Genomic DNA, 11,925 nt, shown 5'->3' with positions numbered 1-11,925 from the left:
GACTTTATTAAAGCTTTTTTTTCATGCTTAAGGTGACATCTTTAAACACTTTAACACAAAATTGACTCTTCTTGTAATGGTTTTCATCAGCACCTCTGCCCTTATGCTGTCTCCAAACACGCTGGAGAACTGTCACTTCATCAAAACCTGTCTGTCCTGCAGCTTCTACCAGTGTCTGCTGTCTTTTGTAATTATGCATCCTCGCTAAGACTAAGCAGAAGACTAAATGAATGCGAGGCTTCATTAACTCTTTGAATTTGTTAAATGCTAACAGTTAACCATCAGAAGTACTTCAAGACGTAAGAGTCGCAGTGCTTCAACTTTTTCTTTGTTGTAGTTTTTAAATTGTCTATTTTTAGCTATTCAACAGATTAAAAGCAAAATTACCATGTCATATTAAGTCCTGGAGTTCAAGCCTAAAAGTTTATGTGAAAAAATTATTGTAGTAAACTGTTTTTTAGAGTGTTACAGTTATACACAGCATTTGGGTTCATTTTGACAAAATCATACATGCATGGAATATGATTTCAATCACCATGCCCCGCCTTTTTCTCTTCTCTCCTCCCTCTCCCTATTCTCCTTCCTCTACTGATCTTTCTTTCCCTTATTTAGTTATTTTTGATTGGTAATTTCTACATATACATAAAGGTGAAATTCCCTGTATATTTATATATGCATAAAAATAATGAATGCTTCACAAATTTGCATGTCATTCTTACACAGGGGCCTGCTAATCTTCTCTGTATCTTTTCAATTTTGTATATGTGCTGGTGAAGCACACACTGTAGTAAATTTTTAATATGGCAAAGCAACTTTACACTCTGTTTTAGCCAAATGAAATATAATCTGAAATAATGCTAAGTGAAGTTAGGCAATCCCAAAAAACCAAATGCCGAATATTCTCTTCATATAAGGAGGCTGATTCATAGTGGAATAGGGAGCAGGAGCATGGGAGGAATAGACGAACTCTAGATAGGGCAGAGGGGTTGGAGGGGAAGGGAGGGGGCAGGGGTTACTAATGATGTTGGAATGTGATGATCATTATTATCCAAAGTACAGGTATGAAGACACGAATTGATGTGAATATACTATGTATACAACCAGAGATATGCAAAATTGATCTCTATATGTGTAATAAGAATTGTAATACATTCTGCTGTTATATATAAATTTAAAAACTTTTTTTAAAAAAAGAAATATAATCTGAAATTATATTAGAACATTTCCCTTATCTTCAAATTCTTTAGTGTAACAGAGTATTATATGCAGTTTGGTGGATTTCACTAGTTAATGCACACTCTTTCCCCTCCTCCCCCCAAATGTATGTATACTGAGAAATTTGCCTTTGAGAAATTATTCTATTTGCTACCACTTAATGAATCTAGAAATTTTGAGTAAATCTACCTCAGTCTAATCAGTTTTCTTAAGACTTTTATAACTAATTTAAAACCCTTAATTCCTATTTCTGGGTGCTTGGGAGCCTGATGGCTATCATAAAGTAAAAATTTATTATTCTAAGTATTCACTAGCTAAATAAACACAGTTCTTGTTTAGCTAGCACATAGCGTTCTTCAAATCTCTTCTGCTTTTGCAGTTTCCTGGCATCCTTAAAATACTTTGAGAATGTGGCCATGATCCATGAATTAAGTCAGTATCTAAGTGAATGTGTTGATATTTTACTGACCAAAGTGGAAATACAGCATATATATGGGTATTCTTATTTGTTTTTATTTATTGTCTTATTTTTATTTTTATGTGGTGTCTAGGATCAAACCCAATGCCTCACGCATGCTAGGCAAGCACTCTCCCACTGAGCCACAACCCCAGCCCCAATCTGGGTATTTTTTTTTAATTTATTTTTTAGTTGTAGGTGGACACAATACCTTTACTTTATTTTTATGTAGTGCTGAGGATTGAACCCAGTGCCTCATGCATGCTAGACAGGCACTCAATCTCTGAGCCACAACCCCAACCCCAAAGCTATCTTTGTAACATCTTTTTTCTTCATTAATTACACTTCAACATTAAATTTGCATCTTGAAACAAATTTGTTTTGTATAATTGAATGTGTTGAGCATCTATATTAACAGATTTGATGGCCTAATATTATGATAATAATGTCATTCCCCTTAGATTACTGTTCCAAAGGAAGAAAATTATGTAGAATGATACATTAAAGGTGAACATAGCAATACAGTAGATTTGAATCCCTAGATGATTTATATTACTCCATTTCTGTGTCACATGTTTAGAAATGTTTTCATTTACTATGATCTTTGGTCACTTCAATTTGAAAACCTATTTTTCTTTAAGGCTTTCATTTATTTAATTTTTTATACAATGTTTTCCTTTTTCTGCATTTTTATTGGTGCATTAGAGTTGTACATAATCATGGGATTTGTTGTTTCATATTTGTACATGTTCATAATGTAACAATATGATTTGTCCAGTATCATTCCCCAGTATTTCCTCTTTTCCTCTGGGTACAGTGTTTTCTGAAAATATGCAATTACTGTATTTTTTTTTTACTTGAATACAATATTTGTAGGTAACAGTAGCTACTTCATAATTCTTGGGTAATTCCAGGATAGTTATATCAATATTTACTGAAGGAACATCAAAATATTAATGCTATATTATAAAATAAAGACAAGGCAAGTTTTACCTATTTTACCTTTTTGAGACTAAGGTATGAAATCTTGTAACTAGTCTCTTAAATATTAACAATAAAAATTGGCATTTAGTTATAGTCACCATAGTGGTATTCTATGTCTCTTAAGATTATATGGGTAGGGCATGCCAAAGGTGATTGTTATCACTCTGGAGGTTATTAGAGAAAATCATAAAAGAACAACATTTTAAGAAGGATTTGAGTCCTCTCCCTGATGTTTTCTTTTTCTTGGTGCTTTATTAGCAACTCTGGATATTTTTATAAAACTAGTTACATCATAAATGGATTCAAACTTATTTAATTTGCATTATGTTTCTATGTGAGAAATGTCATGGAAACACCCTGCATGTAGGCTGGTTGCAATAGATTCAGGCATGTCAAGGGTAGTCTGTAGTCTATGTATGGTGAGGACTACATCCCAGAGCCTTTAGTCTGGATTCCTATCTTAAATGAAAGGGGTGCAATCCTTTGGAGGGAAAAAAAAAAAAAAAAACTTTTCAATTGGAAATTTTGTGGTTTTCTCATTTAAATTTTCCCAAAGCACCAACTTTCTCTTCCATCTTGATACGTCAGGTCAGTGTATTGCAAGGTATTTTTTTCTCTAAATAAAATTATTATAGGTTGTCTCAAGAGCACAACCAACTGAAAGTTTCTTCATTGCCAGAACCAGAAAGGAGAGAACATGGGCTCTATAAGAGGAGATACATACTCAACTTTTGAATAATCATAAATTAAAGACATTATTTGCCCAGTAAATTTCTCACTTAATATTTTTCCAAGTTCTAGTTTAAATGGTTCTTCTTAAAGTTATATGTGAGGATTTTATTTCAAAAGGTATTATCATTTGTACACTTAAGAGTAAGAGGTAAGCCAGGAGCAGTGGTGTGGCACAAATCTGTAATCCCAGCAATTTAGGAGGCTGAGACAGGAGGATTGCAAGTTCAAGACCAGCCTCAGCAACTTTGTGAGACCCTAAGCACTGTTCTCAAAATAAAAAATAAAAAGCGATGGCGATGTGACCCAGTGGAAAACACCCCTGGGTTAAATCTCCAGTACCCCTCCTCCCTCAAAAAAAGAAAAAAGAAACCCAACCTTTTCTGAACTTTTAATTTTTAATTTCTCATTTTAACTTAATTGATGTTTCTAATCAAAAAAGCTATTATTTTTGAATACCACACATGGGGGTTAAGCCAATGTTAAAACAGTTTGTAATTAAAAAAAGAATCAGCTTAATTCATTTAATCATTTAAAGTGCATTCTGCATCCTTTAAAATTAAGTTTGAGAATTTAAGAGAATTGTGTTTTCATTACGTTTTGCATATCTTTTGTTATGCCATGTCAATTCCCTTTTTTTATGATTAAATGAAGGTTATAATAAAAATGATTATTTAGTTTATTTACATTCACTTGTAGCAATTACATGAGAATTTGAATGTTTGGGGATATGGATTTGTTCATTCCTGTGAATAACGGTACAGTTGAGTGATATTTTATATTGTGTTACCCAAACTCAACATTTGGACCTCTTTAATCTTTGAGGGTTTCAATAAAAATTGTTTACTTAAAAAATATCTAGGAGATATCACCTCATACCTGTCAGGATGGCCATTACCAAATTGAAAGACAAGTGTTGATAAGTATGTGGAAAAATTGAAACCCTGCACACCTGCACACTGTTAGTGGAGAGGAAAATGGTACAGCCACTATGGAACAATATGGAGGTTTCTAAAAAAAAAAAAATAGAATTACCATAGGATCAGACAATTCCACTTCAGAGTATTTATCCAAAAGAATTAAAATCAGGATTTCAAAGAGATACTAGCACTCCTATATTTCCTGTAGCAAAAGTCACAATAGCCAAGATGTAGAAACAAGTGAAACATCCATCCACCAATGAATAAAGAAAAATATGATCTCACACACACACACACACACACACACACACACACACACACACAGAGTGAAATACTATTCAGCCTTATAAAAAAAAGAAAGAAAGAAAGAAAATTCTGCCAGGTGCAGTGACATGCCTGTAATCCCTGTGGCTTGGGAAATTGAGGCAGGAGGACCACAAGTTCAAAGCCAGCCTCAGCAACTTAGCAAGACCCTGTCTCAAAATAAAAAATACAAAAAAAAATGTTTAAAAAATGGGCTGGGGCCGCTGGGGATGTGTCTCAAGTGGTAACACGCCCACCTGGCATGCGCGGGACGCTGGGTTCGATCTCAGCACCACATAAAAATAAAAAGATGTTGTGTTCACCGAAAACTAAAAAATGAATATTTAAAAATTCTCTCTCTCTCTCTCTCTCTCTCTCTCTCTCTCTCTCTCTCTCTCTCTCCCCCCCCCCCCAATAAATAAATAATAGAAATTTAAAAATGGGCTGGGTATATGACTCAGTGGTTGAGCAGTCCTGGGTCAATGCCCAGCACCAAAACTAAAAAATACATAAAAAGAAGGAAATTCTGCAATATGTGACAATATGGATGAAACCTGAGGATATTAACCAAGTGAAACAATCAGTCACAGAAAGTCAAATATTTCACAGTCCACTCACAGTCCAAGGAATCAAAAATAGTCAGATCCATGGAATCAAGGAGTGGCATGGAGGTTGCCAAGGACTAGGAGGAATTACTAATGAGTGGAAAGAAAGCCAAATGAGTAAATTCTAGCGATCTGCTATATAACACTGTATCTATAGTCAACATGGAGTATTGTACACTTAAAATTTTGTTGGGGGTAAATCTCATATTAAGTGTTCTAATGACAATCTGTTTTTATTTTTATTTATTTATTTATTTATTTATTTATTTATTTATTTTGCCATGTTGAGATGGAGCCCAGGTCCTCGCGCATGGTAGGCAAGCACTCTACCATACCAATGAGCTACATCCCCAACTCCACATGAAAGTTCTTAATGTTTTTTTGTCAAACTTAGCGATCTGATGGGAGAATATATATATTTTTTAAGAATAGATGAGTATTCCTCAAACCTCCCCAAAAATGTGAGTCCTTAGAATTAGAAGGATACCCTAGCTAGGCTTGATGATTCATGCCTGTATCCCAGAAACTCAGGAGGCTCAGGCAAAAAGAGCCAAATTTTGAGGCCAGCCTCAGCAAATGAGCAAGACCCTGTCTCAAAACAAAAAATAAAAAGGGCTGGGAACATGGCTCAGTGGTTAAGTGCCCTGTGTTCAATCCCAGCTCCTTCCCTGCAAAAAGGATATGCTGAGTGATTAATAGGATGAATATAATAAATGCTCATTTGGACACACTGTACTGAAATTTCAAAACATAATGGAGAATTTTAGGTGTTTGGGGGGCAGGGGTTGCGCGAAGGATGGATTTGTTGTTTGTGCTTGCTTTTGCAGTGAGAAGGGAAGAGAGAGGAAGCTCTATGGGTACTGGGAGAAACTGTCAAGGAAGTGGGGGGTCTTGAGCTGTCCTTCACAGCTACTTCAGGATCCTTGAGACTTTCCTGCAAACAGAATTCTGGAGACCTACTAGAGAGCTAGGATGGAAGGATTTGTTGTTGTTGTGTTGTTTTACTCTAACACAATAACTAGCAATTCAGAGTTTACAACTCAGTTCTTCCTTAATCTATTTTTTGCTTCTATATCAAAATACTTGAGATTCGGTAATTTATAATGAACAGAAATGTAATTTATAATGAACAGAAATGTATTTGTTTGATTTCTAGAAAGATTAGTTTCAAGATAATCAGAGGGGACAGGGTGCTGTGGGTGCACACCCATTATTCCAGCAGCTGGGGAGGCTGAGGCAGGAGCATCATGAGATCAAAGCCAGCCTCAGCAATTTAGTGAGGCGCCGAACAATTCAAGTGAGGCCCTGTCTCTAAATAAAATATGAAGTAGGGCTGGAGTTGTGGCTCAGTGGTTGAGCGCCCCAGAGTTTAGTCCCTCGTACCTGCCCCCCCAAAAAAAAAAAAGATAATCAGAGGGAAGAAATGGCTTTGACTAAGAGAACTTCACCTTGACATTCAGACAGACAACATGCTTAAGGTGTAACACCTGAGCTGGAGAAAAGGGTGTCAGGATAAGCAGACTACAAAACTGAGATCTTCAGGTGTGTGAAGAAGAGAAAGAGCTATTGTGCGTGTCCCAACTCTGGGCCCTGTGCTCAGAGCCTTAAGCAACCAGGGTACTGTTTTCTCTACACCATCAGTGCACAGAGAGGGGAGCCTCCTGGGCCTGCATGACAATTCCAGCAGGCCTCAAAATTTTCTGCTCAAGCTTAGAATAGTCTGTAGTCGCTGTTAGTTAAAAATTCAGTTTCACTTTAGAAGTTAGAATGTTAATGCAAAGTATTCGTTTACTTTTACCTGAAAATCTTTTCTCTTCCCCCAGTTTGAGGTTAATCAGCTAGAAACCTCCAGTGGGTAACATGGAGAGGGGTTGGCATCTTCTCTCTTTTCCTACCCTACGTGCCCCAGCCAGCTACCACAGCTGAGACTCTGGCCACTCTGGGGAAGTGAGTTGGGGAAGAGGTAGCAACAGCTATAAGGTGGGTTTGGGCTTTCTAGCTGGGCAGATATTGAATTCTGCCTCTTTCATGGAGTTGCTTTCATGCCTGCTCCACAGGTTCCTGACTCAGCTTTCTCCCAGAGTTCTCTGCAACCATGGATGGATCTCAAGTGCAGTGAGATAGTCACCTGAGACTTCATACAGCCCTGAGCATTCGGCTTCCACCTCTTCCCACTGGAGTTCTTCTGCACAGCAGTCTGCTATGGTTTGATATGACCCCCCAAAACTCATGTGTTGGAAACTTAATTCCCAAATTCATATGTTAATGGTATTTGGAGGTAGAAACTTTAGCAGGTGATTAGGATTAGGTGAAGTCTTGAGGTTAGGCCCCCCACGATGACATTAGTATTTTCATAAGAGGAAGAAAGGACCTGAGCCAGCAACTTGTTTTGCATCTGTGCTTTCCTTTGCCACGTCATGACAGCAAGAAGGCCCTCACCAGATGCTGAGCAAATATTGGTGCCATGATCTTGGACCTCCCAGTCTCCAGAATATAAACAAAATAAACTCTGTACTTTATAAATTACTCAGTTCCAAGTACTTTGCTATAGTAACAGAAACATGGACTAAAAGTCCTTGCAGGCTCTCTCTATTGTGGGGCCTACAATTGTCCAAAGGAAACTCTTATGCTTCCCTTATCCTGAAAAATTCTGGGAATGCAGGCTGGTCCCAATAAGGTGGCAGAAGTCCTACCACAGCAACTAATAAGCTCTCCTCTTACCTTTCAGTTTTCCCAAGTGGTACCAGACCCAAGGCACCACCCCCCAGCTGTGGGTCACACATTAGACTCTTGGAGAAACTGGCCCATGGACACTCACCCTCACCAAGTTGGAGGTGAGGGAGCAGGGGCCAGTCCTGACCCCAAGATGAAACTCACAATAACGCTTTCTTCAAGGACATCTTCCTTACAAAATCCTCTCCTCTCCTTTCTACTTTTTCAGAGTCTAAGAATGAGCAATAGGTTTCAAAAGTCTTGGAACAGATTCTTGGCATTTCTTTAGGAAATCATAAGGCAAGTTGGCATCTCGCTTTGGATTTTCATATCCGTGACACATATTGGCACTTGGTGGAAATTTTAGTTTTAAGGTCCTGTTATACTTATTTGCATTGACATTTTCCATCTTCCTGAGCAGAGATTTTTTTTTTTTTTCATTTTAAAGATAGGGAAACTGATCTAAGAGAAATAAGGCCAGTGTCAACCAATCAGAGATGGATCAGGTCTTCAACCAGGTCTGCTTGGCTTCTTCTGGGAGGTGCATGCACACTGGGCCAGACCCCAAGTGAAGACTCTGGGGACATGTAAGGAAGTATTTCCGTCATTTAGGGACTTCCACAAAAGATTCTGTGCTACTTTAGACCTGATTTACATCTGTGGCCACATTCTGCCCACATCTTCATAGAACACATTCCTGTGGAGATTGAACCTAGTTTCGGAGAAAGGACTGGGAGAATTGGGGTTGTGAGAGACACTGAAAATTCTACTGACCTGGCAGCAGCCCTAGCTTTTCAGACTTTCAACTTGAGCCAGGTAGACATACTCACCTGGTCTGTCATCCAAGCCAGACACGTTAGAACGTGGCTCAGCTCAGCCAAGACCCATCGCTACTGGAATACAGGGATTGCTGTGCTGGGACCCCAGCCAGGCCTTTGGCTTGCTGTTTTCTCATGTGTTTGGTCCAACACATGAGGAAAGGTTCAGGCTCAGGGCTGGGCTCCATGGATTCCTATGGCTCCTGGGATTGTGCTCCTTCAAATGACTTTCCAACTTATCCTCAGGCTGACCCAAATGTGTTGAGTCAGAACAAACTCATTTCCATCTCTCCTTCATGCTCTGTCAAGGATTCAATGGCTGGTCTTGTACACCCACCAAATACAAAGGGACTCCTCACACCCCACACCATTTCCTCCACAACTGAACCACTCACCTGCTGAGCCTTCCCCTCAGGGATGCCAGGAGACCTTGCCCCAAATTCCAGTGAGAGCTATGAGACCAGAATGTGGTTTTGGCCTTTACTCAGTGAAGAAGAGAAACACACATGCACACTCACACACCATCACACATTTCTTTAATCTAAGAAGATCTACCTTGCAACAAAAACACCAAACACAATTTTAAGTATTGTTATGTTTTGGGTTTTGTTTTTACATGCAATTGGCTCATAATAGGTACGTTGTCATGCGACTAGGGATTGAGCTAAATTCATACTTAGATCTGAAATATTTTTCCAAGTAAGCAATCTGCAGAGATGCACCTCTGCCCCCACTGCAAAGATCATCTTTCAGCATGTTGTGCAGGATGGCCTGGCTTCCTCCCAACACAGCACCTCAAACCTCTGTTCTCCAGATGAGAGGCTCTGCAGGACTCACACAACAAAAGACCACAGGGAGGCTTCTCAGGACAAGGGAGAGGGGTCAAACAGCCCTCATCTATGCACTGGGAACAATTCTAGTTGTCATCCAAATTACAGGGTTTGAACTCCACTGTTTTTGTTTGTTTTTGACTCTTATCCTTTCCATCAGAAGGGAGCACTCACCCTGTTATGTATGTAGGCTTGTATATCTATCCTTAGGAGCAGTTCTGGAAGGAAACACAGCAAAATGTTAAGAGTAGTTGTGGCAAGGGCTTGGAATTAAAATATTTCATTTTCTTTATTTCTTTTTTCTTTTTTTTTCTTTTTTTTGTGGTGCTGGGGATTGAACCCAGGGCTATATGCATGCAAGGCAAGTACTCTACCAACTGAGCTTTCCCCCCAGCCCGCTCATTTTCTTTTATTGTTACCTGTGCTTTTTATGATAAAGATGCTGTTTCTCTACCTCATCAAAGAAATCAAAGCCATTGGCCTGGACTGCCACAAATTCCTACTGCCTTCTCCCTTCCTTCTCCTAGCCATCTTTGTGCCCATATCTGTCCTTGTCTCCCAAATCAGAGAGCGAGGCAATCTGTGTTCCTACTGCCTCTTGCTGTGTTCTTACTATAACTAACATGTAAAGCTGAATTTTTAAAAAGCTCAAAAATGATGATAATTATTATTTCACTTTGCAGTAACTCGGTTTCCTCATCTCTAAAATGAGGTCATCATAGAACTTACTTTTAGGAACCTTGTAAGGATAAAATGAGTTAAATTTACGTTAAATACATAACAGTGTACCTGGTCTGTAGCAGGCACTCTGTGAATGCTCGCTAGTATCAGTATTAGTAGCACTCATTATTAATCCTGGTATTTGTATTAGCACATTTTTCATTTCCTCAAAACCTTGATTCATCAATTATCTCCTCCTCCCACACTTTAGTCTTTTCCCAGATTCCCTCTCTCAGTTTGTTAAGTCATCTCTGCACCCCCAGATTCGCTCATGATCTCATCACCTGTCTCTCTACACTGTACAAATCCAGGCATCTGAAAAAGTAGGTTTCAAGACATTCTGGCCCCATTGGCTCACAGCTCACTGTTGCTCACTATGCAGAGTAATCGTTTCCCTCTCACCTCTCCAAAGAAACTTCTAGCAAAGACCACAAATGACCTTCTCTTGCCAACTTCAAAGGACACATTTCAGTTTTTATGTTTCTGAACCTTTCTGTTTTATATAACCTAATGACTCCCTTTCTTTCTTTTTTTATTTGTTATTTGTTCTTTTTCGTTATACATGAGAGTGTATAAATATACATTTTGACACACCATACATACATGTAATATAACTTCCCATTCTTGTGGTTTTACATGGTGTGGAGTCTCACTGGTCGTGCATTCATATATGAACACAGGAAAGTTATGTCTGATCCATTCTACTGTCTTTCCCATTCCCATCCCTCCTCTATTCCCCCCAACTTCCCCCTGTCTAATCCGGTGAACCTCCACACCTCCCTCCCCTCCTGATTTCCTCTCTTTCTTAGAACTTTCTTTCCTTGCCTCTCCTGTTCTTCTCTTACTTCTCTGGACTCTTGTCAGCAGCCTCCTTACCTGGGCTCTTTCCTCTGCTCAGTTCCTAAATATTAATGCTCCCCAAGGGCCTGCCTGCAGCTCTAGCCCTGGCCCCTTGCCTAAGCTCCAGACCCACATGTCCAGCACAAGCTGTGTGTTTACACCTGGAGACACAGACTAAGATCAGTCTGATTATCCTCCTTGACCCAGGTGGTGACTCCACCATCACTTTCCCCCAAGTAAGAGGCTCAGGAAACAACCTGGACATCTCCCTCTAATCATGCCTTACGTCCAGCTGAGCTAATTTCTCTACTTTTTCTCAAACCCACCTACTTCTTTCCCTGTCAGTGCCAGGCCACGTCAGTGAAGCAGTCAAAGCATTTTCTCAAACTCTCTACCCATCCTCCTCCTTTCCTTCCCCCTTTCGCTTTCTTTTTCTCTTTGAGCTTAGTCAGTCAACAGACACAAGTTGACCCTCTACAGTATGCCAGCCCTAGGAATATAAAGAGGGGGAAAGAAAGATAATGCCCTAAAAATCAGGGAGCTCACAATGTTGTCACAGAGGGATAAAACTCCAGCACCGTGCAATATGCTCATGTAAGGAGTTCAAAAGCCAGTTTCTCTGAACTAACAGTTACATAAGTGTGGATTAGTATTATTTTGCTATCATATTTCAAACAAAGAAGTAAAGACTCTGTCAAGCAAGCATTCAAATCCCAGCTTTGTGAAATGAATTCTTACATTTATCTCTCTCCTGTAGGTTTATACTGTATTTAAAATACATACATATTTATA

At 39.0% G+C, this 11,925-nt stretch overlaps 1 pseudogene; it reads right to left on the bottom strand.

Annotated features, from left to right (window-relative positions):
* Nucleotides 1-678: 678 nt before the first annotated feature.
* On the bottom strand, nucleotides 679-779 carry LOC143409099 (U6 spliceosomal RNA; annotated as a pseudogene).
* Between the last annotated feature and the right edge of the window lie 11,146 nt (nucleotides 780-11,925).

The sequence above is a fragment of the Callospermophilus lateralis genome, chromosome 10, assembly GCF_048772815.1.
Source record: "Callospermophilus lateralis isolate mCalLat2 chromosome 10, mCalLat2.hap1, whole genome shotgun sequence".
Lineage (NCBI taxonomy): Eukaryota > Metazoa > Chordata > Mammalia > Rodentia > Sciuridae > Callospermophilus > Callospermophilus lateralis.
This window is presented reverse-complemented; position numbering and strand designations above follow the sequence as displayed.